The 24687-nt window shown below is 36.1% G+C and overlaps 34 non-coding genes across 34 annotated transcripts; all 34 read left to right on the forward strand.

Annotated features, from left to right (window-relative positions):
• Positions 1-154: 154 nt before the first annotated feature.
• Positions 155-266, forward strand: trnal-caa (transfer RNA leucine (anticodon CAA)). The gene is made up of 2 exons: positions 155-192; positions 221-266. It is a non-coding gene; the product is annotated as a tRNA-Leu (tRNA).
• Positions 267-613: 347 nt separating this feature from the next.
• Positions 614-725, forward strand: trnal-caa (transfer RNA leucine (anticodon CAA)). Its single transcript has 2 exons — positions 614-651; positions 680-725. It is a non-coding gene; the product is annotated as a tRNA-Leu (tRNA).
• Positions 726-1072: 347 nt separating this feature from the next.
• trnal-caa (transfer RNA leucine (anticodon CAA)) lies at positions 1073-1184 on the forward strand. The gene is made up of 2 exons: positions 1073-1110; positions 1139-1184. It is a non-coding gene; the product is annotated as a tRNA-Leu (tRNA).
• A 346-nt stretch (positions 1185-1530) lies between these two features.
• Positions 1531-1642, forward strand: trnal-caa (transfer RNA leucine (anticodon CAA)). The gene is made up of 2 exons: positions 1531-1568; positions 1597-1642. It is a non-coding gene; the product is annotated as a tRNA-Leu (tRNA).
• Positions 1643-1989: 347 nt separating this feature from the next.
• Positions 1990-2101, forward strand: trnal-caa (transfer RNA leucine (anticodon CAA)). Its single transcript has 2 exons — positions 1990-2027; positions 2056-2101. It is a non-coding gene; the product is annotated as a tRNA-Leu (tRNA).
• A 346-nt stretch (positions 2102-2447) lies between these two features.
• trnal-caa (transfer RNA leucine (anticodon CAA)) lies at positions 2448-2559 on the forward strand. Its single transcript has 2 exons — positions 2448-2485; positions 2514-2559. It is a non-coding gene; the product is annotated as a tRNA-Leu (tRNA).
• A 1261-nt stretch (positions 2560-3820) lies between these two features.
• On the forward strand, positions 3821-3932 carry trnal-caa (transfer RNA leucine (anticodon CAA)). The gene is made up of 2 exons: positions 3821-3858; positions 3887-3932. It is a non-coding gene; the product is annotated as a tRNA-Leu (tRNA).
• Positions 3933-4279: 347 nt separating this feature from the next.
• trnal-caa (transfer RNA leucine (anticodon CAA)) lies at positions 4280-4391 on the forward strand. The gene is made up of 2 exons: positions 4280-4317; positions 4346-4391. It is a non-coding gene; the product is annotated as a tRNA-Leu (tRNA).
• A 346-nt stretch (positions 4392-4737) lies between these two features.
• Positions 4738-4849, forward strand: trnal-caa (transfer RNA leucine (anticodon CAA)). The gene is made up of 2 exons: positions 4738-4775; positions 4804-4849. It is a non-coding gene; the product is annotated as a tRNA-Leu (tRNA).
• Positions 4850-5196: 347 nt separating this feature from the next.
• On the forward strand, positions 5197-5308 carry trnal-caa (transfer RNA leucine (anticodon CAA)). The gene is made up of 2 exons: positions 5197-5234; positions 5263-5308. It is a non-coding gene; the product is annotated as a tRNA-Leu (tRNA).
• Positions 5309-5654: 346 nt separating this feature from the next.
• Positions 5655-5766, forward strand: trnal-caa (transfer RNA leucine (anticodon CAA)). The gene is made up of 2 exons: positions 5655-5692; positions 5721-5766. It is a non-coding gene; the product is annotated as a tRNA-Leu (tRNA).
• A 346-nt stretch (positions 5767-6112) lies between these two features.
• trnal-caa (transfer RNA leucine (anticodon CAA)) lies at positions 6113-6224 on the forward strand. Its single transcript has 2 exons — positions 6113-6150; positions 6179-6224. It is a non-coding gene; the product is annotated as a tRNA-Leu (tRNA).
• A 347-nt stretch (positions 6225-6571) lies between these two features.
• Positions 6572-6683, forward strand: trnal-caa (transfer RNA leucine (anticodon CAA)). Its single transcript has 2 exons — positions 6572-6609; positions 6638-6683. It is a non-coding gene; the product is annotated as a tRNA-Leu (tRNA).
• A 347-nt stretch (positions 6684-7030) lies between these two features.
• Positions 7031-7142, forward strand: trnal-caa (transfer RNA leucine (anticodon CAA)). The gene is made up of 2 exons: positions 7031-7068; positions 7097-7142. It is a non-coding gene; the product is annotated as a tRNA-Leu (tRNA).
• A 346-nt stretch (positions 7143-7488) lies between these two features.
• trnal-caa (transfer RNA leucine (anticodon CAA)) lies at positions 7489-7600 on the forward strand. Its single transcript has 2 exons — positions 7489-7526; positions 7555-7600. It is a non-coding gene; the product is annotated as a tRNA-Leu (tRNA).
• Positions 7601-8864: 1264 nt separating this feature from the next.
• Positions 8865-8976, forward strand: trnal-caa (transfer RNA leucine (anticodon CAA)). The gene is made up of 2 exons: positions 8865-8902; positions 8931-8976. It is a non-coding gene; the product is annotated as a tRNA-Leu (tRNA).
• Positions 8977-9322: 346 nt separating this feature from the next.
• trnal-caa (transfer RNA leucine (anticodon CAA)) lies at positions 9323-9434 on the forward strand. The gene is made up of 2 exons: positions 9323-9360; positions 9389-9434. It is a non-coding gene; the product is annotated as a tRNA-Leu (tRNA).
• A 347-nt stretch (positions 9435-9781) lies between these two features.
• On the forward strand, positions 9782-9893 carry trnal-caa (transfer RNA leucine (anticodon CAA)). Its single transcript has 2 exons — positions 9782-9819; positions 9848-9893. It is a non-coding gene; the product is annotated as a tRNA-Leu (tRNA).
• Positions 9894-10239: 346 nt separating this feature from the next.
• trnal-caa (transfer RNA leucine (anticodon CAA)) lies at positions 10240-10351 on the forward strand. The gene is made up of 2 exons: positions 10240-10277; positions 10306-10351. It is a non-coding gene; the product is annotated as a tRNA-Leu (tRNA).
• Positions 10352-10697: 346 nt separating this feature from the next.
• trnal-caa (transfer RNA leucine (anticodon CAA)) lies at positions 10698-10809 on the forward strand. Its single transcript has 2 exons — positions 10698-10735; positions 10764-10809. It is a non-coding gene; the product is annotated as a tRNA-Leu (tRNA).
• Positions 10810-11595: 786 nt separating this feature from the next.
• Positions 11596-11707, forward strand: trnal-caa (transfer RNA leucine (anticodon CAA)). Its single transcript has 2 exons — positions 11596-11633; positions 11662-11707. It is a non-coding gene; the product is annotated as a tRNA-Leu (tRNA).
• Positions 11708-12512: 805 nt separating this feature from the next.
• trnal-caa (transfer RNA leucine (anticodon CAA)) lies at positions 12513-12624 on the forward strand. Its single transcript has 2 exons — positions 12513-12550; positions 12579-12624. It is a non-coding gene; the product is annotated as a tRNA-Leu (tRNA).
• An 808-nt stretch (positions 12625-13432) lies between these two features.
• trnal-caa (transfer RNA leucine (anticodon CAA)) lies at positions 13433-13544 on the forward strand. Its single transcript has 2 exons — positions 13433-13470; positions 13499-13544. It is a non-coding gene; the product is annotated as a tRNA-Leu (tRNA).
• An 805-nt stretch (positions 13545-14349) lies between these two features.
• Positions 14350-14461, forward strand: trnal-caa (transfer RNA leucine (anticodon CAA)). Its single transcript has 2 exons — positions 14350-14387; positions 14416-14461. It is a non-coding gene; the product is annotated as a tRNA-Leu (tRNA).
• A 1264-nt stretch (positions 14462-15725) lies between these two features.
• Positions 15726-15837, forward strand: trnal-caa (transfer RNA leucine (anticodon CAA)). The gene is made up of 2 exons: positions 15726-15763; positions 15792-15837. It is a non-coding gene; the product is annotated as a tRNA-Leu (tRNA).
• Positions 15838-17101: 1264 nt separating this feature from the next.
• On the forward strand, positions 17102-17213 carry trnal-caa (transfer RNA leucine (anticodon CAA)). Its single transcript has 2 exons — positions 17102-17139; positions 17168-17213. It is a non-coding gene; the product is annotated as a tRNA-Leu (tRNA).
• A 1261-nt stretch (positions 17214-18474) lies between these two features.
• On the forward strand, positions 18475-18586 carry trnal-caa (transfer RNA leucine (anticodon CAA)). Its single transcript has 2 exons — positions 18475-18512; positions 18541-18586. It is a non-coding gene; the product is annotated as a tRNA-Leu (tRNA).
• Positions 18587-18931: 345 nt separating this feature from the next.
• Positions 18932-19043, forward strand: trnal-caa (transfer RNA leucine (anticodon CAA)). Its single transcript has 2 exons — positions 18932-18969; positions 18998-19043. It is a non-coding gene; the product is annotated as a tRNA-Leu (tRNA).
• Positions 19044-20308: 1265 nt separating this feature from the next.
• trnal-caa (transfer RNA leucine (anticodon CAA)) lies at positions 20309-20420 on the forward strand. Its single transcript has 2 exons — positions 20309-20346; positions 20375-20420. It is a non-coding gene; the product is annotated as a tRNA-Leu (tRNA).
• An 806-nt stretch (positions 20421-21226) lies between these two features.
• Positions 21227-21338, forward strand: trnal-caa (transfer RNA leucine (anticodon CAA)). Its single transcript has 2 exons — positions 21227-21264; positions 21293-21338. It is a non-coding gene; the product is annotated as a tRNA-Leu (tRNA).
• An 807-nt stretch (positions 21339-22145) lies between these two features.
• Positions 22146-22256, forward strand: trnal-caa (transfer RNA leucine (anticodon CAA)). Its single transcript has 2 exons — positions 22146-22182; positions 22211-22256. It is a non-coding gene; the product is annotated as a tRNA-Leu (tRNA).
• Positions 22257-23063: 807 nt separating this feature from the next.
• Positions 23064-23175, forward strand: trnal-caa (transfer RNA leucine (anticodon CAA)). The gene is made up of 2 exons: positions 23064-23101; positions 23130-23175. It is a non-coding gene; the product is annotated as a tRNA-Leu (tRNA).
• A 348-nt stretch (positions 23176-23523) lies between these two features.
• On the forward strand, positions 23524-23635 carry trnal-caa (transfer RNA leucine (anticodon CAA)). The gene is made up of 2 exons: positions 23524-23561; positions 23590-23635. It is a non-coding gene; the product is annotated as a tRNA-Leu (tRNA).
• Positions 23636-24441: 806 nt separating this feature from the next.
• On the forward strand, positions 24442-24553 carry trnal-caa (transfer RNA leucine (anticodon CAA)). Its single transcript has 2 exons — positions 24442-24479; positions 24508-24553. It is a non-coding gene; the product is annotated as a tRNA-Leu (tRNA).
• Positions 24554-24687: the final 134 nt, after the last annotated feature.

Consider the following 24687-nt stretch of genomic DNA (forward strand, 5'->3'; position numbering starts at 1 on the left):
TTTAAAAAAATGTTTTTTACTATATCTTTCATTACCTTTTAACATTTTTTTCTTTTCCGTTCTTTGTATCTTAAGATCTGCAATTTTCCATCAGACATATCAGACTTTATGTTACAGAATCGTGAAAAAATATGAATTTTATGGCTTCATAGCTGTCAGGATGGCCGAGTGGTCTAAGGCGCCAGACTCAAGGTGAGAAACCTTCCTGGTTGTAAGGGTATTCTGGTCTCCGACTGGAGGCGAGGGTTCAAATCCCTCTTCTGACACAGCTTTTGCCTAAAAAAGTAGCTTTTTGTCAACACCGAGAATTTCTCCAAAGGTTGAAAGGGAAACACATGAACAAGTGATTAATAGTTTGATAGATGTCATAATTTGAGAACAGAAAACACATGAAACGTGAATAATCGTTCGATACAGGTCATCATATGCCTAGCTTAGAATTCACTCACTTCTTCAATTTCCTTAAAAAATGTTTTTACTCTATCTTTCATTTGCTTTTGGCATTTTTTTGTTGTCTGTTCTTTGTATCTTCAGTTCTGCATGTTTCCATCAGACATATCAGACTTTATGTTACAGAATCGTGAAAAAATATGAATTTTATGGCTTCATAGCTGTCAGGATGGCCGAGTGGTCTAAGGCGCCAGACTCAAGATGAGAAACCTTCCTGGTTGTAAGGGTATTCTGGTCTCCGACTGGAGGCGAGGGTTCAAATCCCTCTTCTGACACAGCTTTTGCCTAAAAAAGTAGCTTTTGGTCAACACCGAGAAATTCTCCAAATGGTGAAAGGAAAACGCATGAACAGTGATTAAGAGTTTATAGATGTCATAATCTGAGAACAGAAAACACATGAAACGGGAATAATGGTTCGATACAGGTCATCATATGCCTAGTTTAGAATTCAAAAAGTTACTCAATTCCTTTAAAAAAATGTTTTTTACTATATCTTTCATTACCTTTTTAAAAAAAAATCTTTTCCGTTCTTTGTATCTTAAGATCTGCAATTTTCCATCAGACATATCAGACTTTATGTTACAGAATCGTGAAAAAATATGAATTTTATGGCTTCATAGTTGTCAGGATGGCCGAGTGGTCTAAGGCGCCAGACTCAAGGTGAGAAACCGTCCTGGATGTAAGGGTTTTCTGGTCTCTGACTGGAGGCGAGGTTTCAAATCCCTCTTCTGACAGAACTTGCCTAAAAAAGTATATTTTTGTCAACACCGAGAATTTCTCCAAAGGTTGAAAGGGAAACACATGAACAAGTGATTAATAGTTTGATAGATGTCATAATTTGAGAACAGAAAACACATGAAACCTGAATAATCGTTCGATACAGGTCATCATATGCCTAGCTTAGAATTCACTCACTTCTTCAATTTCCTTAAAAAATGTTTTTACTCTATCTTTCATTTGCTTTTGGCATTTTTTTGTTGTCTGTTCTTTGTATCTTCAGTTCTGCATGTTTCCATCAGACATATCAGACTTTATGTTACATAATCCTGAAAAACATATTAATATTAAGGTTTCATAGTTGTCAGGATGGCAGAGTGGTCCAAGGCGCCAGACTCAAGGTGAGAAACCTTCCTGGTTATAAGGGTATTCTGGTCTCCGACTGGAGGCGAGGGTTCAAATCCCTCTTCTGACACAGCTTTTGCCTAAAAAAGTAGCTTTTGGTCAACACCGAGAAATTCTCCAAATGGTGAAAGGAAAACGCATGAACAGTGATTAAGAGTTTATAGATGTCATAATCTGAGAACAGAAAACACATGAAACGGGAATAATGGTTCGATACAGGTCATCATATGCCTAGTTTAGAATTCAAAAAGTTACTCAATTCCTTTAAAAAAATGTTTTTTACTATATCTTTCATTACCTTTTTAAAAAAAAATCTTTTCCGTTCTTTGTATCTTAAGATCTGCAATTTTCCATCAGACATATCAGACTTTATGTTACAGAATCGTGAAAAAATATGAATTTTATGGCTTCATAGTTGTCAGGATGGCCGAGTGGTCTAAGGCGCCAGACTCAAGGTGAGAAACCGTCCTGGATGTAAGGGTTTTCTGGTCTCTGACTGGAGGCGAGGTTTCAAATCCCTCTTCTGACAGAACTTGCCTAAAAAAGTATATTTTTGTCAACACCGAGAATTTCTCCAAAGGTTGAAAGGGAAACACATGAACAAGTGATTAATAGTTTGATAGATGTCATAATTTGAGAACAGAAAACACATGAAACCTGAATAATCGTTCGATACAGGTCATCATATGCCTAGCTTAGAATTCACTCACTTCTTCAATTTCCTTAAAAAATGTTTTTACTCTATCTTTCATTTGCTTTTGGCATTTTTTTGTTGTCTGTTCTTTGTATCTTCAGTTCTGCATGTTTCCATCAGACATATCAGACTTTATGTTACATAATCCTGAAAAACATATTAATATTAAGGTTTCATAGTTGTCAGGATGGCAGAGTGGTCCAAGGCGCCAGACTCAAGGTGAGAAACCTTCCTGGTTATAAGGGTATTCTGGTCTCCGACTGGAGGCGAGGGTTCAAATCCCTCTTCTGACACAGCTTTTGCCTAAAAAAGTAGCTTTTGGTCAACACCGAGAAATTCTCCAAATGGTGAAAGGAAAACGCATGAACAGTGATTAAGAGTTTATAGATGTCATAATCTGAGAACAGAAAACACATGAAACGGGAATAATGGTTCGATACAGGTCATCATATGCCTAGTTTAGAATTCAAAAAGTTACTCAATTCCTTTAAAAAAATGTTTTTTACTATATCTTTCATTACCTTTTTAAAAAAAAATCTTTTCCGTTCTTTGTATCTTAAGATCTGCAATTTTCCATCAGACATATCAGACTTTATGTTACAGAATCGTGAAAAAATATGAATTTTATGGCTTCATAGCTGTCAGGATGGCCGAGTGGTCTAAGGCGCCAGACTCAAGGTGAGAAACCTTCCTGGATGTAAGGGTATTCTGGTCTCTGACTGGAGGCGATGGTTCAAATCCCTCTTCTTACAGCACTTGCCTAAAAAAGTATCTTTTTGCCAACACCGAGAATTTCTCCAAAGGTTGAAAGGGAAACACATGAACAGTGATTAATAGTTTGATAGATGTCATAATTTGAGAACAGAAAACACATGAAACGTGAATAATCGTTCGATACAGGTCATCATATGCCTAGCTTAGAATTCACTCACTTCTTCAATTTCCTTAAAAAATGTTTTTACTCTATCTTTCATTTGCTTTTGGCATTTTTTTGTTGTCTGTTCTTTGTATCTTCAGTTCTGCATGTTTCCATCAGACATATCAGACTTTATGTTACAGAATCCTGAAAAACATATTAATATTAAGGATTCATAGTTGTCAGGAGTGCTGAGTGGTCTAAGGCGCCAGACTCAAGGTGAGAAACCTTCCTGGTTATAAGGGTATTCTGGTCTCAGACTGGAGGCGAGGGTTCAAATCCCTCTTCTGAAACAGCTTTTGCCTAAAAAAGTAGCTTTTGGTCAACACCGAGAAATTCTCCAAATGGTGAAAGGAAAACGCATGAACAGTGATTAAGAGTTTATAGATGTCATAATCTGAGAACAGAAAACACATGAAACGGGAATAATGGTTCGATACAGGTCATCATATGCCTAGTTTAGAATTCAAAAAGTTACTCAATTCCTTTAAAAAAAAAAATTACTATATCTTTCATTACCTTTTAACATTTTTTTCTTTTCCGTTCTTTGTATCTTAAGATCTGCAATTTTCCATCAGACATATCAGACTTTATGTTACAGAATCGTGAAAAAATATGAATTTTATGGCTTCATAGCTGTCAGGATGGCCGAGTGGTCTAAGGCGCCAGACTCAAGGTGAGAAACCTTCCTGGTTATAAGGGTATTCTGGTCTCCGACTGGAGGCGAGGGTTCAAATCCCTCTTCTGACACAGCTCTTGCCTAAAAAAGTAGCTTTTGGTCAACACCGAGAAATTCTCCAAATGGTGAAAGGAAAACGCATGAACAGTGATTAAGAGTTTATAGATGTCATAATCTGAGAACAGAAAACACATGAAACGGGAATAATGGTTCGATACAGGTCATCATATGCCTAGCTTAGAATTCAAAAAGTTACTCAATTCCTTTAAAAAAATGTTTTTTACTATATCTTTCATTACCTTTTAACATTTTTTTCTTTTCCGTTCTTTGTATCTTAAGATCTGCAATTTTCCATCAGACATATCAGACTTTATGTTACAGAATCGTGAAAAAATATGAATTTTATGGCTTCATAGCTGTCAGGATGGCCGAGTGGTCTAAGGCGCCAGACTCAAGGTGAGAAACCTTCCTGGATGTAAGGGTATTCTGGTCTCTGACTGGAGGCGAGGTTTCAAATCCCTCTTCTGACAGAACTTGCCTAAAAAAGTATATTTTTGTCAACACCGAGAATTTCTCCAAAGGTTGAAAGGGAAACACATGAACAAGTGATTAATAGTTTGATAGATGTCATAATTTGAGAACAGAAAACACATGAAACGTGAATAATCGTTCGATACAGGTCATCATATGCCTAGCTTAGAATTCACTCACTTCTTCAATTTCCTTAAAAAATGTTTTTACTCTATCTTTCATTTGCTTTTGGCATTTTTTTGTTGTCTGTTCTTTGTATCTTCAGTTCTGCATGTTTCCATCAGACATATCAGACTTTATGTTACAGAATCCTGAAAAACATATTAATATTAAGGTTTCATAGTTGTCAGGATGGCCGAGTGGTCTAAGGCGCCAGACTCAAGGTGAGAAACCTTCCTGGTTATAAGGGTATTCTGGTCTCCGACTGGAGGCGAGGGTTCAAATCCCTCTTCTGACACAGCTTTTGCCTAAAAAAGTAGCTTTTGGTCAACACCGAGAAATTCTCCAAATGGTGAAAGGAAAACGCATGAACAGTGATTAAGAGTTTATAGATGTCATAATCTGAGAACAGAAAACACATGAAACGGGAATAATGGTTCGATACAGGTCATCATATGCCTAGTTTAGAATTCAAAAAGTTACTCAATTCCTTTAAAAAAATGTTTTTTACTATATCTTTCATTACCTTTTTAAAAAAAAATCTTTTCCGTTCTTTGTATCTTAAGATCTGCAATTTTCCATCAGACATATCAGACTTTATGTTACAGAATCGTGAAAAAATATGAATTTTATGGCTTCATAGTTGTCAGGATGGCCGAGTGGTCTAAGGCGCCAGACTCAAGGTGAGAAACCGTCCTGGATGTAAGGGTTTTCTGGTCTCTGACTGGAGGCGAGGTTTCAAATCCCTCTTCTGACAGAACTTGCCTAAAAAAGTATATTTTTGTCAACACCGAGAATTTCTCCAAAGGTTGAAAGGGAAACACATGAACAAGTGATTAATAGTTTGATAGATGTCATAATTTGAGAACAGAAAACACATGAAACCTGAATAATCGTTCGATACAGGTCATCATATGCCTAGCTTAGAATTCACTCACTTCTTCAATTTCCTTAAAAAATGTTTTTACTCTATCTTTCATTTGCTTTTGGCATTTTTTTGTTGTCTGTTCTTTGTATCTTCAGTTCTGCATGTTTCCATCAGACATATCAGACTTTATGTTACATAATCCTGAAAAACATATTAATATTAAGGTTTCATAGTTGTCAGGATGGCAGAGTGGTCCAAGGCGCCAGACTCAAGGTGAGAAACCTTCCTGGTTATAAGGGTATTCTGGTCTCCGACTGGAGGCGAGGGTTCAAATCCCTCTTCTGACACAGCTTTTGCCTAAAAAAGTAGCTTTTGGTCAACACCGAGAAATTCTCCAAATGGTGAAAGGAAAACGCATGAACAGTGATTAAGAGTTTATAGATGTCATAATCTGAGAACAGAAAACACATGAAACGGGAATAATGGTTCGATACAGGTCATCATATGCCTAGTTTAGAATTCAAAAAGTTACTCAATTCCTTTAAAAAAATGTTTTTTACTATATCTTTCATTACCTTTTAAAAAAAAATCTTTTCCGTTCTTTGTATCTTAAGATCTGCAATTTTCCATCAGACATATCAGACTTTATGTTACAGAATCGTGAAAAAATATGAATTTTATGTCTTCATAGCTGTCAGGATGGCCGAGTGGTCTAAGGCGCCAGACTCAAGGTGAGAAACCGTCCTGGATGTAAGGGTATTCTGGTCTCTGACTGGAGGCGAGGTTTCAAATCCCTCTTCTGACAGAACTTGCCTAAAAAAGTATATTTTTGTCAACACCGAGAATTTCTCCAAAGGTTGAAAGGGAAACACATGAACAAGTGATTAATAGTTTGATAGATGTCATAATTTGAGAACAGAAAACACATGAAACCTGAATAATCGTTCGATACAGGTCATCATATGCCTAGCTTAGAATTCACTCACTTCTTCAATTTCCTTAAAAAATGTTTTTACTCTATCTTTCATTTGCTTTTGGCATTTTTTTGTTGTCTGTTCTTTGTATCTTCAGTTCTGCATGTTTCCATCAGACATATCAGACTTTATGTTACCAGAATCCTGAAAAACATATTAATATTAAGGTTTCATAGTTGTCAGGATGGCCGAGTGGTCTAAGGCGCCAGACTCAAGGTGAGAAACCTTCCTGGTTATAAGGGTATTCTGGTCTCTGACTGGAGGCGAGGGTTCAAATCCCTCTTCTGACACAGCTTTTGCCTAAAAAAGTAGCTTTTGGTCAACACCGAGAAATTCTCCAAATGGTGAAAGGAAAACGCATGAACAGTGATTAAGAGTTTATAGATGTCATAATCTGAGAACAGAAAACACATGAAACGGGAATAATGGTTCGATACAGGTCATCATATGCCTAGTTTAGAATTCAAAAAGTTACTCAATTCCTTTAAAAAAATGTTTTTTACTATATCTTTCATTACCTTTTAAAAAAAAAATCTTTTCCGTTCTTTGTATCTTAAGATCTGCAATTTTCCATCAGACATATCAGACTTTATGTTACAGAATCGTGAAAAAATATGAATTTTATGGCTTCATAGTTGTCAGGATGGCCGAGTGGTCTAAGGCGCCAGACTCAAGGTGAGAAACCGTCCTGGATGTAAGGGTTTTCTGGTCTCTGACTGGAGGCGAGGTTTCAAATCCCTCTTCTGACAGAACTTGCCTAAAAAAGTATATTTTTGTCAACACCGAGAATTTCTCCAAAGGTTGAAAGGGAAACACATGAACAAGTGATTAATAGTTTGATAGATGTCATAATTTGAGAACAGAAAACACATGAAACCTGAATAATCGTTCGATACAGGTCATCATATGCCTAGCTTAGAATTCACTCACTTCTTCAATTTCCTTAAAAAATGTTTTTACTCTATCTTTCATTTGCTTTTGGCATTTTTTTGTTGTCTGTTCTTTGTATCTTCAGTTCTGCATGTTTCCATCAGACATATCAGACTTTATGTTACATAATCCTGAAAAACATATTAATATTAAGGTTTCATAGTTGTCAGGATGGCAGAGTGGTCCAAGGCGCCAGACTCAAGGTGAGAAACCTTCCTGGTTATAAGGGTATTCTGGTCTCCGACTGGAGGCGAGGGTTCAAATCCCTCTTCTGACACAGCTTTTGCCTAAAAAAGTAGCTTTTGGTCAACACCGAGAAATTCTCCAAATGGTGAAAGGAAAACGCATGAACAGTGATTAAGAGTTTATAGATGTCATAATCTGAGAACAGAAAACACATGAAACGGGAATAATGGTTCGATACAGGTCATCATATGCCTAGTTTAGAATTCAAAAAGTTACTCAATTCCTTTAAAAAAATGTTTTTTACTATATCTTTCATTACCTTTTAAAAAAAAAATCTTTTCCGTTCTTTGTATCTTAAGATCTGCAATTTTCCATCAGACATATCAGACTTTATGTTACAGAATCGTGAAAAAATATGAATTTTATGTCTTCATAGTTGTCAGGATGGCCGAGTTGTCTAAGGCGCCAGACTCAAGGTGAGAAACCGTCCTGGATGTAAGGGTATTCTGGTCTCTGACTGGAGGCGAGGTTTCAAATCCCTCTTCTGACAGAACTTGCCTAAAAAAGTATATTTTTGTCAACACCGAGAATTTCTCCAAAGGTTGAAAGGGAAACACATGAACAAGTGATTAATAGTTTGATAGATGTCATAATTTGAGAACAGAAAACACATGAAACCTGAATAATCGTTCGATACAGGTCATCATATGCCTAGCTTAGAATTCACTCACTTCTTCAATTTCCTTAAAAAATGTTTTTACTCTATCTTTCATTTGCTTTTGGCATTTTTTTGTTGTCTGTTCTTTGTATCTTCAGTTCTGCATGTTTCCATCAGACGTATCAGACTTTATGTACCAGAATCCTGAAAAACATATTAATATTAAGGTTTCATAGTTGTCAGGATGGCCGAGTTGTCTAAGGCGCCAGACTCAAGGTGAGAAAACTTCCTGGTTATAAGGGTATTCTGGTCTCTGACTGGATGCGAGGGTTCAAATCCCTCTTCTGACACAGCTTTTGCCTAAAAAAGTAGCTTTTGGTCAACACCGAGAAATTCTCCAAATGGTGAAAGGAAAACGCATGAACAGTGATTAAGAGTTTATAGATGTCATAATCTGAGAACAGAAAACACATGAAACGGGAATAATGGTTCGATACAGGTCATCATATGCCTAGTTTAGAATTCAAAAAGTTACTCAATTCCTTTAAAAAAATGTTTTTTACTATATCTTTCATTACCTTTTAAAAAAAAAATCTTTTCCGTTCTTTGTATCTTAAGATCTGCAATTTTCCATCAGACATATCAGACTTTATGTTACAGAATCGTGAAAAAATATGAATTTTATGGCTTCATAGTTGTCAGGATGGCCGAGTGGTCTAAGGCGCCAGACTCAAGGTGAGAAACCGTCCTGGATGTAAGGGTTTTCTGGTCTCTGACTGGAGGCGAGGTTTCAAATCCCTCTTCTGACAGAACTTGCCTAAAAAAGTATATTTTTGTCAACACCGAGAATTTCTCCAAAGGTTGAAAGGGAAACACATGAACAAGTGATTAATAGTTTGATAGATGTCATAATTTGAGAACAGAAAACACATGAAACCTGAATAATCGTTCGATACAGGTCATCATATGCCTAGCTTAGAATTCACTCACTTCTTCAATTTCCTTAAAAAATGTTTTTACTCTATCTTTCATTTGCTTTTGGCATTTTTTTGTTGTCTGTTCTTTGTATCTTCAGTTCTGCATGTTTCCATCAGACATATCAGACTTTATGTTACATAATCCTGAAAAACATATTAATATTAAGGTTTCATAGTTGTCAGGATGGCAGAGTGGTCCAAGGCGCCAGACTCAAGGTGAGAAACCTTCCTGGTTATAAGAGTATTCTGGTCTCCGGCTGGAGGCGAGGGTTCAAATCCCTCTTCTGACACAGCTTTTGCCTAAAAAAGCAGCTTTTGGTCAACACCGAGAAATTCTCCAAATGGTGAAAGGAAAACGCATGAACAGTGATTAAGAGTTTATAGATGTCATAATCTGAGAACAGAAAACACATGAAACGGGAATAATGGTTCGATACAGGTCATCATATGCCTAGTTTAGAATTCAAAAAGTTACTCAATTCCTTTAAAAAAATGTTTTTTACTATATCTTTCATTACCTTTTAAAAAAAAAATCTTTTCCGTTCTTTGTATCTTAAGATCTGCAATTTTCCATCAGACATATCAGACTTTATGTTACAGAATCGTGAAAAAATATGAATTTTATGGGTTCATAGTTGTCAGGATGGCCGAGTGGTCTAAGGCGCCAGACTCAAGGTGAGAAACCGTCCTGGATGTAAGGGTTTTCTGGTCTCTGACTGGAGGCGAGGTTTCAAATCCCTCTTCTGACAGAACTTGCCTAAAAAAGTATATTTTTGTCAACACCGAGAATTTCTCCAAAGGTTGAAAGGGAAACACATGAACAAGTGATTAATAGTTTGATAGATGTCATAATTTGAGAACAGAAAACACATGAAACCTGAATAATCGTTCGATACAGGTCATCATATGCCTAGCTTAGAATTCACTCACTTCTTCAATTTCCTTAAAAAATGTTTTTACTCTATCTTTCATTTGCTTTTGGCATTTTTTTGTTGTCTGTTCTTTGTTTCTTCAGTTCTGCATGTTTCCATCAGACATATCAGACTTTATGTTACATAATCCTGAAAAACATATTAATATTAAGGTTTCATAGTTGTCAGGATGGCCGAGTTGTCTAAGGCGCCAGACTCAAGGTGAGAAACCTTCCTGGTTATAAGGGTATTCTGGTCTCTGACTGGAGGCGAGGGTTCAAATCCCTCTTCTGACACAGCTTTTGCCTAAAAAAGTAGCTTTTGGTCAACACCGAGAAATTCTCCAAATGGTGAAAGGAAAACGCATGAACAGTGATTAAGAGTTTATAGATGTCATAATTTGAGAACAGAAAACACATGAAACGGGAATAATGGTTCGATACAGGTCATCATATGCCTAGTTTAGAATTCCAAAAGTTACTCAATGCCTTTAAAAAAAAAAATTTACTATATCTTTCATTACCTTTTAACATTTTTTTCTTTTCCGTTCTTTGTATCTTAAGATCTGCAATTTTCCATCAGACATATCAGACTTTATGTTACAGAATCGTGAAAAAATATGAATTTTATGGCTTCATAGTTGTCAGGATGGCCGAGTGGTCAAAGGCGCCAGACTCAAGGTGAGAAACATTCCTGGATGTAAGGGTATTCTGGTCTCTGACTGGAGGCGATGGTTCAAATCCCTCTTCTGACAGCACTTGCCTAAAAAAGTATCTTCTTGTCAACACCGAGAAATTCTCCAAATGGTGAAAGGAAAACGCATGAACAGTGATTAAGAGTTTATAGATGTCATAATTTGAGAACAGAAAACACATGAAACGGGAATAATGGTTCGATACAGGTCATCATATGCCTAGTTTAGAATTCAATTCCTTTCCTTTAAAAAAATGTTTTTTACTATATCTTTCATTACCTTTTAACATTTTTTTCTTTTCCGTTCTTTGTATCTTAAGATCTGCAATTTTCCATCAGACATATCAGACTTTATGTTACAGAATCGTGAAAAAATATGAATTTTGTGGCTTCGTAGCTGTCAGGATGGCCGAGTGGTCTAAGGCGCCAGACTCAAGGTGAGAAACCTTCCTTGATGTAAGGGTATTCTGGTCTCTGACTGGAGGCGAGGTTTCAAATCCTTGCACTTGCCTAAAAAAGTATCTTTTTGTCAACACCGAGAATTTCTCCAAAGGTTGAAAGGGAAACACATGAACAGTGATTAATAGTTTGATAGATGTCATAATTTGAGAACAGAAAACACATGAAACGTGAATAATCGTTCGATACAGGTCATCATATGCCTACCTTAGAATTCACTCACTTCTTCAATTTCCTTAAAAAATGTTTTTACTCTATCTTTCATTTGCTTTTGGCATTTTTTTGTTGTCTGTTCTTTGTATCTTCAGTTCTGCATGTTTCCATCAGACATATCAGACTTTATGTTACAGAATCCTGAAAAACATATTAATATTAAGGTTTCATAGTTGTCAGGATGGCTGAGTGGTCTAAGGCGCCAGACTCAAGGTGAGAAACCTTCCTGGTTATAAGGGTATTCTGGTCTCCGACTGGAGGCGAGCGTTCAAATCCCTCTTCTGACACAGCTTTTGCCTAAAAAAGTAGCTTTTGGTCAACACCGAGAAATTCTCCAAATGGTGAAAGGAAAACGCATGAACAGTGATTAAGAGTTTATAGATGTCATAATCTGAGAACAGAAAACACATGAAACGGGAATAATGGTTCGATACAGGTCATCAAATGCCTAGTTTAGAATTCAAAAAGTTACTCAATTCCTTTAAAAAAAAAATTTACTATATCTTTCATTACCTTTTAACATTTTTTTCTTTTCCGTTCTTTGTATCTTAAGATCTGCAATTTTCCATCAGACATATCAGACTTTATGTTACAGAATCGTGAAAAAATATGAATTTTATGGCTTCATAGCTGTCAGGATGGCCGAGTGGTCTAAGGCGGCAGACTTAAGTTGAGAAACCTTCCTGTTTATAAGGGTATTAATGGTCTCCGACTGGAGGCGAGGGTTCAAAATCCTTTTCTGACACAGCTTTTGCCTAAAAAAGTATATTTTTGTCAACACCGAGAATTTCTCCAAAGGTTGAAAGGGAAACACATGAACAAGTGATTAATAGTTTGATAGATGTCATAATTTGAGAACAGAAAACACATGAAACGTGAATAATCGTTCGATACAGGTCATCATATGCCTAGCTTAGAATTCACTCACTTCTTCAATTTCCTTAGAAAATGTTTTTACTCTATCTTTCATTTGCTTTTGGCATTTTTTTGTTGTCTGTTCTTTGTATCTTCAGTTCTGCATGTTTCCATCAGACATATCAGACTTTATGTTACAGAATCGTGAAAAAATATGAATTTTATGGCTTCATAGCTGTCAGGATGGCCGAGTGGTCTAAGGCGCCAGACTCAAGATGAGAAACCTTCCTGGTTGTAAGGGTATTCTGGTCTCCGACTGGAGGCGAGGGTTCAAATCCCTCTTCTGACACAGCTTTTGCCTAAAAAAGTAGCTTTTGGTCAACACCGACAAATTCTCCAAATGGTGAAAGGAAAACGCATGAACAGTGATTAAGAGTTTATAGATGTCATAATTTGAGAACAGAAAACACATGAAACGGGAATAATGGTTCGATACAGGTCATCATATGCCTAGTTTAGAATTCAAAAAGTTACTCAATTCCTTTAAAAAAATGTTTTTTACTATATCTTTCATTACCTTTTAAACAAAAAATTATTTTTCGTTCTTTGTATCTTAAGATCTGCAATTTTCCATCAGACATATCAGACATTATGTTACAGAATCGTGAAAAAATATGAATTTTATGGCTTCATAGCTGTCAGGATGGCCGAGTGGTCTAAGGCGGCAGACTTAAGTTGAGAAACCTTCCTGTTTATAAGGGTATTAATGGTCTCCGACTGGAGGCGAGGGTTCAAAATCCTTTTCTGACACAGCTTTTGCCTAAAAAAGTATATTTTTGTCAACACCGAGAATTTCTCCAAAGGTTGAAAGGGAAACACATGAACAAGTGATTAATAGTTTGATAGATGTCATAATTTGAGAACAGAAAACACATGAAACGTGAATAATCGTTCGATACAGGTCATCATATGCCTAGCTTAGAATTCACTCACTTCTTCAATTTCCTTAGAAAATGTTTTTACTCTATCTTTCATTTGCTTTTGGCATTTTTTTGTTGTCTGTTCTTTGTATCTTCAGTTCTGCATGTTTCCATCAGACATATCAGACTTTATGTTACAGAATCGTGAAAAAATATGAATTTTATGGCTTCATAGCTGTCAGGATGGCCGAGTGGTCTAAGGCGCCAGACTCAAGATGAGAAACCTTCCTGGTTGTAAGGGTATTCTGGTCTCCGACTGGAGGCGAGGGTTCAAATCCCTCTTCTGACACAGCTTTTGCCTAAAAAAGTAGCTTTTGGTCAACACCGACAAATTCTCCAAATGGTGAAAGGAAAACGCATGAACAGTGATTAAGAGTTTATAGATGTCATAATTTGAGAACAGAAAACACATGAAACGGGAATAATGGTTCGATACAGGTCATCATATGCCTAGTTTAGAATTCAAAAAGTTACTCAATTCCTTTAAAAAAATGTTTTTTACTATATCTTTCATTACCTTTTAAACAAAAAATTATTTTTCGTTCTTTGTATCTTAAGATCTGCAATTTTCCATCAGACATATCAGACATTATGTTACAGAATCGTGAAAAAATATGAATTTTATGGTTTCATAGCTGGCAGGATGGCCGAGTGGTCTAAGGCGCCAGACTCAAGGATAGAAACCTTCCTGGATGTAAGGGTTTTCTGGTCTCTGACTGGAGGCGAGGTTTCAAATCCCTCTTCTGACAGCACTTGCCTAAAAAAGTATTTTTTTGTCAACACCGAGAATTTCTCCAAAGGTTGAAAGGGAAACACATGAACAGTGATTAATAGTTTGATAGATGTCATAATTTGAGAACAGAAAACACATGAAACGTGAATAATCGTTCGATACAGGTCATCATATGCCTAGCTTAGAATTCACTCACTTCTTCAATTCCCTTAGAAAATGTTTTTACTCTATCTTTCATTTGCTATTGGCATTTTTTTGTTGTCTGTTCTTTGTATCTTCAGTTCTGCATGTTTCCATCAGACATATCAGACTTTATGTTACAGAATCCTGAAAAACATATTAATATTAAGGGTTCGTAGTTGTCAGGATGGCCGAGTGGTCTAAGGCGCCAGACTCAAGGAGAGAAACCTTCCTGGTTATAAGGGTATTCTGGTCTCAGACTGGAGGCGAGGGTTCAAATCCCTCTTCTGACACAGCTTTTGCCTAAAAAAGTATATTTTTGTCAACACCGAGAATTTCTCCAAATGGTGAAAGGAAAACGCATGAACAGTGATTAAGAGTTTATAGATGTCATAATCTGAGAACAGAAAACACATGAAACGAGAATAATGGTTCGATACAGGTCATCATATGCCTAGTTTAGAATTCAAAAAGTTACTCAATTCCTTTAAAAAAATGTTTTTTACTATATCTTTCATTACCTTTTAACATTTTTTTCTTTTCCGTTCTTTGTATCTTAAGATCTGCAATTTTCCATCAGACATATCAGACTTTGTGTTACAGAATCGTAAAAAAATATGAATTTTATGGCTTCAAAGTTGTCAGGATGGACGAGTGGTCTAAGGCGCCAGACTCAAGGAGAGAAACCTTCCTGGATGAAAGGGTATTCTGGTCTCTGACTGGAGGCGACGTTTCAAATCCCTCTTCTGACAGCACTTGCCTAAAAAAGTATCTTTTTGTCAACACCGAGAATTTCTCCAAAGGTTGAAGGGGAAACACATGAACAGTGATTAAAAGTTTGAAAGATGTCATAATTTGAGAACAGAAAACACATGAAACGGGAATAATGGTTCGATACAGGTCATCATATGCCTAGTTTAGAATTCAAAAAGTTACTCAATTCCTTTAAAAAAATGTTTTTTACTAAATCTTTCATTACCTTTTAACATTTTTCTTTCTTTTCCGTTCTTTGTATCTTAAGATCTGCAATTTTCCATCAGACATATCAGACTTTATGTTACAGAATCGTGAAAAAATATGAATTTTACTGCTTCATAGTTGTCAGGATGGTTGAGTGGTCTAAGGCACCAGACTCAAGGAGAGAAACCTTCCTGGATGTAAGGGTATTCTGGTCTCTGACTGGAGGCGACAGTTCAAATCCCTCTTCTGACAGCACTTGCCTAAAAAAGTATCTTTTTGTCAACACCGAGAATTTCTCCAAAGGTTGAAAGGGAAACACATGAACAGTGATTAATAGTTTGATAGATGTCATAATTTGAGAACAGAAAACACATGAAACGTGAATAATCGTTCGATACAGGTCATCATATGCCTAGCTTAGAATTCACTCACTTCTTCAATTTCCTTAAAAAATGCTTTTACTCTATCTTTCATTTGTTTATGCCATTTTTTTGTTGTCTGTTCTTTGTATCTTCAGTTCTGCATGTTTCCATCAGACATATCAGACTTTATGTTACAGAATCCTGAAAAACATATTAATATTAAGGTTTCGTAGTTGTCAGGATGGCCGAGTGGTCTAAGGCGCCAGACTCAAGGAGAGAAACCTTCCTGGTTATAAGGGTATTCTGGTCTCCGACTGGAGGCGAGGGTTCAAATCCCTCTTCTGACACAGCTTTTGCCTAAAAAAGTATATTTTTGTCAACACCGAGAATTTCTCCAAATGGTGAAAGGAAAACGCATGAACAGTGATTAAGAGTTTATAGATGTCATAATCTGAGAACAGAAAACACATGAAACGGGAATAATGGTTCGATACAGGTCATCATATGCCTAGTTTAGAATTCAAAAAGTTACTCAATTCCTTTAAAAAAATGTTTTTTACTATATCTTTCATTACCTTTTAACATTTTTTTCTTTTCCGTTCTTTGTATCTTAAGATCTGCAATTTTCCATCAGACATATCAGACTTTGTGTTACAGAATCGTAAAAAAATATGAATTTTATGGCTTCAAAGTTGTCAGGATGGACGAGTGGTCTAAGGCGCCAGACTCAAGGAGAGAAACCTTCCTGGATGAAAGGGTATTCTGGTCTCTGACTGGAGGCGACGTTTCAAATCCCTCTTCTGACAGCACTTGCCTAAAAAAGTATCTTTTTGTCAACACCGAGAATTTCTCCAAAGGTTGAAGGGGAAACACATGAACAGTGATTAAAAGTTTGAAAGATGTCATAATTTGAGAACAGAAAACACATGAAACGGGAATAATGGTTCGATACAGGTCATCATATGCCTAGTTTAGAATTCAAAAAGTTACTCAATTCCTTTAAAAAAATGTTTTTTACTAAATCTTTCATTACCTTTTAACATTTTTCTTTCTTTTCCGTTCTTTGTATCTTAAGATCTGCAATTTTCCATCAGACATATCAGACTTTATGTTACAGAATCGTGAAAAAATATGAATTTTACTGCTTCATAGTTGTCAGGATGGTTGAGTGGTCTAAGGCACCAGACTCAAGGAGAGAAACCTTCCTGGATGTAAGGGTATTCTGGTCTCTGACTGGAGGCGACAGTTCAAATCCCTCTTCTGACAGCACTTGCCTAAAAAAGTATCTTTTTGTCAACACCGAGAATTTCTCCAAAGGTTGAAAGGGAAACACATGAACAGTGATTAATAGTTTGATAGATGTCATAATTTGAGAACAGAAAACACATGAAACGTGAATAATCGTTCGATACAGGTCATCATATGCCTAGCTTAGAATTCACTCACTTCTTCAATTTCCTTAAAAAATGCTTTTACTCTATCTTTCATTTGTTTATGCCATTTTTTTGTTGTCTGTTCTTTGTATCTTCAGTTCTGCATGTTTCCATCAGACATATCAGACTTTATGTTACAGAATCCTGAAAAACATATTAATATTAAGGTTTCGTAGTTGTCAGGATGGCCGAGTGGTCTAAGGCGCCAGACTCAAGGAGAGAAACCTTCCTGGTTATAAGGGTATTCTGGTCTCCGACTGGAGGCGAGGGTTCAAATCCCTCTTCTGACACAGCTTTTGCCTAAAAAAGTATATTTTTGTCAACACCGAGAATTTCTCCAAATGGTGAAAGGAAAACGCATGAACAGTGATTAAGAGTTTATAGATGTCATAATCTGAGAACAGAAAACACATGAAACGGGAATAATGGTTCGATACAGGTCATCATATGCCTAGTTTAGAATTCAAAAAGTTACTCAATTCCTTTAAAAAAATGTTTTTTACTATATCTTTCATTACCTTTTAACATTTTTTTCTTTTCCGTTCTTTGTATCTTAAGATCTGCAATTTTCCATCAGACATATCAGACTTTGTGTTACAGAATCGTAAAAAAATATGAATTTTATGGCTTCAAAGTTGTCAGGATGGACGAGTGGTCTAAGGCGCCAGACTCAAGGAGAGAAACCTTCCTGGATGTAAGGGTATTCTGGTCTCTGACTGGAGGCGACGGTTCAAATCCCTCTTCTGACAGCACTTGCCTAAAAAAGTATCTTTTTGTCAACACCGAGAATTTCTCCAAAGGTTGAAGGGGGAACACATGAACAGTGATTAAAAGTTTGAAAGATGTCATAATTTGAGAACAGAAAACACATGAAACGGGAATAATGGTTCGATACAGGTCATCATATGCCTAGTTTAGAATTCAAAAAGTTACTCAATTCCTTTAAAAAAATGTTTTTTACTATATCTTTCATTACCTTTATACATTTTTTTCTTTTCCGTTCTTTGTATCATAAGATCTGCAATTTTCCATCAGACATATCAGACTTTATGTTACAGAATCCTGAATAACATATTAATATTTAAGTTTCATTTTTGTCAGGATGGCCGAGTGGTCTAAGGCGCCAGACTCAAGGTGAGAAAACTTCCTGTTTATAAGGGTATTCTGGTCTCTGACTGGAGGCGACGGTTCAAAACCCTCTTCTGACAGCTTTTGCCTAAAAAAGTAGCTTTTGGTCAACACCGAGAAATTCTCCAAATGGTGAAAGGAAAACGCATGAACAGTGATTAAGAGTTTATAGATGTCATAATCTGAGAACAGAAAACACATGAAACGGGAATAATGGTTCGATACAGGTCATCATATGCCTAGTTTAGAATTCAAAAAGTTACTCAATTCCTTTAAAAAAAAAAATTACTATATCTTTCATTACCTTTTAACATTTTTTTCTTTTCCGTTCTTTGTATCTTAAGATCTGCAATTTTCCATCAGACATATCAGACTTTATGTTACAGAATCATGACAAAATATGAATTTTATGTCTTCATAGTTGTCAGGATGGCCGAGTGGTCTAAGGCGCCAGACTCAAGGTGAGAAACCTTCCTGGATGTAAGGGTTTTCTGGTCTCTGACTGGAGGCGAGGTTTCAAATCCCTCTTCTGACAGCACTTGCCTAAAAAAGTATATTTTTGTCAACACCGACAATTTCTCCAAAGGTTGAAAGGGAAACACATGAACAGTGATTAATAGTTTGATAGATGTCATAATTTGAGAACAGAAAACACATGAAACGTGAATAATCGTTCGATACAGGTCATCATATGCCTAGCTTAGAATTCACTCACTTCTTCAATTTCCTTAAAAAATGTTTTTACTCTATCTTTCATTTGCTATTGGCATTTTTTTGTTGTCTGTTCTTTGTATCTTCAGTTCTGCATGTTTCCATCAGACATATCAGACATTATGTTACAGAATCCTGAAAAGCATATTAATATTGAAGTTTAATAGTTGTTAGGATGGCCGAGTGGTCTAAGGCGCCAGACTCAAGGATAGAAACCTTCCTGGTTATAAGGGTATTCTGTTCTCCGACTGGAGGCGAGGGTTCAAATCCCTCTTCTGACACAGCTTTTGCCTAAAAAAGTAGCTTTTGGTCAACACCGAGAAATTCTCCAAATGGTGAAAGGAAAACGCATGAACAGTGATTAAGAGTTTATAGATGTCATAATTTGAGAACAGAAAACACATGAAACGGGAATAATGGTTCGATACAGGTCATTATATGCCTAGTTTAGAATTCAAAAAGTTACTCATTTCCTTTAAAAAAATGTTTTTTACTATATCTTTCATTACCTTTTAATGTTTTTTTATTTTCCGTTCTTTGTATCTTAAGATCTGCAATTTTCCATCAGACATATCAGACTTTATGTTACAGAATCCTGAATAACATATTAATATTTAAGTTTAATTTTTGTCAGGATGGCCGAGTGGTCTAAGGCGCCAGACTCAAGGTGAGAAAACTTCCTGTTTATAAGGGTATTCTGGTCTCTGACTGGAGGCGACGGTTCAAATCCCTCTTCTGACAGCACTTGCCTAAAAAAGTAGCTTTTGGTCAACACCGAGAAATTCTCCAAATGGTGAAAGGAAAACGCATGAACAGTGATTAAGAGTTTATAGATGTCATAATTTGAGAACAGAAAACACATGAAACGGGAATAATGGTTCGATACAGGTCCTCATATGACTAGCTTAGAATTCAAAAAGTTACTCAATTCCTTTAAAAAAATGTTTTTTACTATATCTTTCATTACCTTTTAAAAAAAAAAATATTTTCCGTTCTTTGTATCTTAAGATCTGCAATTTTCCATCAGACATATCAGACTTTATGTTACAGAATCGTGAAAAAATATGAATTTTATGGCTTCATAGTTGTCAGGATGGCCGAGTGGTCTAAGGCGCCAGCACCACGGTGAGAAACCTTCCTGGATGTAAGGGTATTCTGGTCTCTGACTGGAGGCGAGGTTTCAAATCCCTCTTCTGACAGCACTTGCCTAAAAAAGTATTTTTTTTGTCAACACCGAGAATTTCTCCAAAGGTTGAAAGGGAAACACATGAACAGTGATTAATAGTTTGATAGATGTCATAATTTGAGAACAGAAAACACATGAAACGTGAATAATCGTTTGATACAGGTCATCATATGCCTAGCTTAGAATTCACTCACTTCTTCAATTTCCTTAGAAAATGTTTTTACTCTATCTTTCATTTGCTATTGGCATTTTTTTGTTGTCTGTTCTTTGTATCTTCAGTTCTGAATGTTTCCATCAGACATATCAGACTTTATGTTACAGAATCCTGAAAAACATATTAATTTTTAAAGTGTCATTGTTGTCAGGATGGCCGAGTGGTCTAAGGCACCAGACTCAAGGTGAGAGAACTTCCTGGTTATAAGGGTATTCTGGTCTCCGACTGGAGGCGAGGGTTCAAATCCCTCTTCTGACACAGCTTTTGCCTAAAAAAGTAGCTTTTGGTCAACACCGAGAAATTCTCCAAATGGTGAAAGGAAAACGCATGAACAGTGATTAAGAGTTTATAGATGTCATAATTTGAGAACAGAAAACACATGAAACGGGAATAATGGTTCGATACAGGTCATTATATGCCTAGTTTAGAATTCAAAAAGTTACTCATTTCCTTTAAAAAAATGTTTTTTACTATATCTTTCATTACCTTTTAATGTTTTTTTATTTTCCGTTCTTTGTATCTTAAGATCTGCAATTTTCCATCAGACATATCAGACTTTATGTTACAGAATCCTGAATAACATATTAATATTTAAGTTTAATTTTTGTCAGGATGGCCGAGTGGTCTAAGGCGCCAGACTCAAGGTGAGAAAACTTCCTGTTTATAAGGGTATTCTGGTCTCTGACTGGAGGCGACGGTTCAAATCCCTCTTCTGACAGCACTTGCCTAAAAAAGTAGCTTTTGGTCAACACCGAGAAATTCTCCAAATGGTGAAAGGAAAACGCATGAACAGTGATTAAGAGTTTATAGATGTCATAATTTGAGAACAGAAAACACATGAAACGGGAATAATGGTTCGATACAGGTCCTCATATGACTAGCTTAGAATTCAAAAAGTTACTCAATTCCTTTAAAAAAATGTTTTTTACTATATCTTTCATTACCTTTTAAAAAAAAAAATATTTTCCGTTCTTTGTATCTTAAGATCTGCAATTTTCCATCAGACATATCAGACTTTATGTTACAGAATCGTGAAAAAATATGAATTTTATGGCTTCATAGTTGTCAGGATGGCCGAGTGGTCTAAGGCGCCAGACTCAAGGTGAGAAACCTTCCTGGATGTAAGGGTATTCTGGTCTCTGACTGGAGGCGAGGTTTCAAATCCCTCTTCTGACAGCACTTGCCTAAAAAAGTATTTTTTTTGTCAACACCGAGAATTTCTCCAAAGGTTGAAAGGGAAACACATGAACAGTGATTAATAGTTTGATAGATGTCATAATTTGAGAACAGAAAACACATGAAACGTGAATAATCGTTTGATACAGGTCATCATATGCCTAGCTTAGAATTCACTCACTTCTTCAATTTCCTTAGAAAATGTTTTTACTCTATCTTTCATTTGCTATTGGCATTTTTTTGTTGTCTGTTCTTTGTATCTTCAGTTCTGAATGTTTCCATCAGACATATCAGACTTTATGTTACAGAATCCTGAAAAACATATTAATTTTTAAAGTGTCATTGTTGTCAGGATGGCCGAGTGGTCTAAGGCACCAGACTCAAGGTGAGAGAACTTCCTGTTTATAAGGGTATTCTGTTCTCCGACTGGAGGCGAGGGTTCAAATTCCTCTTCTGACACAGCTTTTGCCTAAAAAAGTATATTTTTGTCAACACCGAGAATTTCTCCAAAGGTTGAAAGGGAAACACATGAACAGTGATTAATAGTTTGATAGATGTCATAATTTGAGAACAGAAAACACATGAAACGTGAATAATCGATCGATACAGGTCATCATATGCCTAGCTTAGAATTCACTCACTTCTTCAATTTCCTTAAAAAATGTTTTTACTCTATCTTTCATTTGCTTTTGGCATTTTTGTTGTTGTCTGTTCTTTGTATCTTCAGTTCTGCATGTTTCCATCAGACATATCAGACTTTATGTTACAGAATCCTGAAAAACATATTAATATTAAGGTTTCATAGTTGTCAGGATTGCCGAGTGGTCTAGGCGCCAGACTCAAGGTGAGAAACCTTCCTGTTTGTAAGGGTATTCTGGTCTCCGACTGGAGGCGAGGGTTCAAATCCCTCTTCTGACACAGCTTTTGCCTAAAAAAGTAGCTTTTGCTCAACACCGAGAAGTTCTCCAAATGGTGAAAGGAAAACGCATGAACAGTGATTAAGAGTTTATAGATGTCATAATTTGAGAACAGAAAACACATGAAACGGGAATAATGGTTCGATACAGGTCCTCATATGCCTAGTTTAGAATTCAAAAAGTTACTCAATTCCTTTAAAAAAATGTTTTTTACTATATCTTTCATTACCTTTTAACATTTTTTTCTTTTCCGTTCTTTGTATCTTAAGATCTGCAATTTTCCATCAGACATATCAGACTTTATGTTACAGAATCGTGAAAAAATATGAATTTTATGGTTTCATAGTTGTCAGGATGGCAGAGTGGTCTAAGGCGCCAGACTCAAGGTGAGAAACCTTCCTGGATGTAAGGGTATTCTGGTCTCTGACTGGAGGCGAGGGTTCAAATCCTTCTTCTGACACAGCTTTTGCCTAAAAAAGTATATTTTTGTCAACACCGAGAAATTCTCGAAAAGTTGAAAGGAAAACACATGAACAGTGATTAATAGTTTGATAGATGTCACAATTTGAGAACAGAAAACACATAAAAGGTGAATAATCATTCGATACAGGTCATCATATGCCTAGCTTAGAATTTACTAACTTTTTCAATTTCCTTAAAAAATGTTTTTTACTCTATCTTTCACTTGCTTTTAGCATTTTTTGGTTGTCTGTTCTTTGTATCTTAAGTTCTGCAATTTCCCATCAGACATATCAGACTTTATGTTACAGAATCCTGAAAAGCATATTAATATTGAAGTTTAATTGTTGTCAGGATGGCCGAGTGGTCAAAGGCGCCAGACTCAAGGTGAGAAACATTCCTGTTTATAAGGGTATTCTGGTCTCCGACTGGAGGCGAGGGTTCAAATCCCTCTTCTGACACAGCTTTTGCCTAAAAAAGTAGCTTTTGGTCAACACCGAGAAATTCTCCAAATGGTGATAGGAAATCGCATGAACAGTGATTAAGAGTTTATAGATGTCATAATCTGAGAACAGAAAACACATGAAACGGGAATAATGGTTCGATACAGGTCATTATATGCCTAGTTTAGAATTCAAAAAGTTACTCAATTCCTTTAAAAAAATGTTTTTTACTATATCTTTCATTACCTTTTAACGTTTTTTTATTTTCCGTTCTTTGTATCTTAAGATCTGCAATTTTCCATCAGACATATCAGACTTTATGTTACAGAATCCTGAAAAACATATTAATATTAAAGTTTCATTTTTGTCAGGATGGCCGAGTGGTCTAAGGCGCCAGACTCAAGGTGAGAAACCTTCCTGTTTATAAGGGTATTCTGTTCTCCGACTGGAGGCGAGGGTTCAAATCCCTCTTCTGACACAGCTTTTGCCTAAAAAAGTATATTTTTGTCAACACCGAGAATTTCTCCAAAGGTTGAAAGGGAAACACATGAACAGTGATTAATAGTTTGATAGATGTCATAATTTGAGAACAGAAAACACATGAAACGTGAATAATCGATCGATACAGGTCATCATATGCCTAGCTTAGAATTCACTCACTTCTTCAATTTCCTTAAAAAATGTTTTTACTCTATCTTTTATTTGCTTTTGGCATTTTTGTTGTTGTCTGTTCTTTGTATCTTCAGTTCTGCATGTTTCCATCAGACATATCAGACTTTATGTTACAGAATCCTGAAAAACATATTAATATTAAGGTTTCATAGTTGTCAGGATTGCCGAGTGGTCTAGGCGCCAGACTCAAGGTGAGAAACCTTCCTGTTTGTAAGGGTATTCTGATCTCCGACTGGAGGCGAGGGTTCAAATCCCTCTTCTGACACTGCTTTTGCCTAAAAAAGTAGCTTTTGGACAACACCGAGAAATTCTCCAAATGGTGAAAGGAAAACGCATGAACAGTGATTAAGAGTTTATAGATGTCATAATTTGAGAACAGAAAACACATGAAACGGGAATAATGGTTCGATACAGGTCCTCATATGCCTAGCTTAGAATTCAAAAAGTTACTCAATTCCTTTAAAAAAATGTTTTTTACTATATCTTTCATTACCTTTTAACATTTTTTTCTTTTCCGTTCTTTGTATCTTAAGATCTGCAATTTTCCATCAGACATATCAGACTTTATGTTACAGAATCGTGAAAAAATATGAATTTTATGGCTTCATAGTTGTCAGGATGGCCGAGTGGTCTAAGGCGCCAGACTCAAGGTGAGAAACCTTCCTGGATGTAAGGGTATTCTGGTCTCTGACTGGAGGCGAGGGTTCAAATCCTTCTTCTGACACAGCTTTTGCCTAAAAAAGTATATTTTTGTCAACACCGAGAAATTCTCCAAAAGTTGAAAGGAAAACACATGAACAGTGATTAATAGTTTGATAGATGTCACAATTTGAGAACAGAAAACACATAAAAGGTGAA

The sequence above is a fragment of the Salvelinus fontinalis genome, chromosome 28 (genome assembly GCF_029448725.1).
Source record: "Salvelinus fontinalis isolate EN_2023a chromosome 28, ASM2944872v1, whole genome shotgun sequence".
Taxonomy (NCBI): domain Eukaryota; kingdom Metazoa; phylum Chordata; class Actinopteri; order Salmoniformes; family Salmonidae; genus Salvelinus; species Salvelinus fontinalis.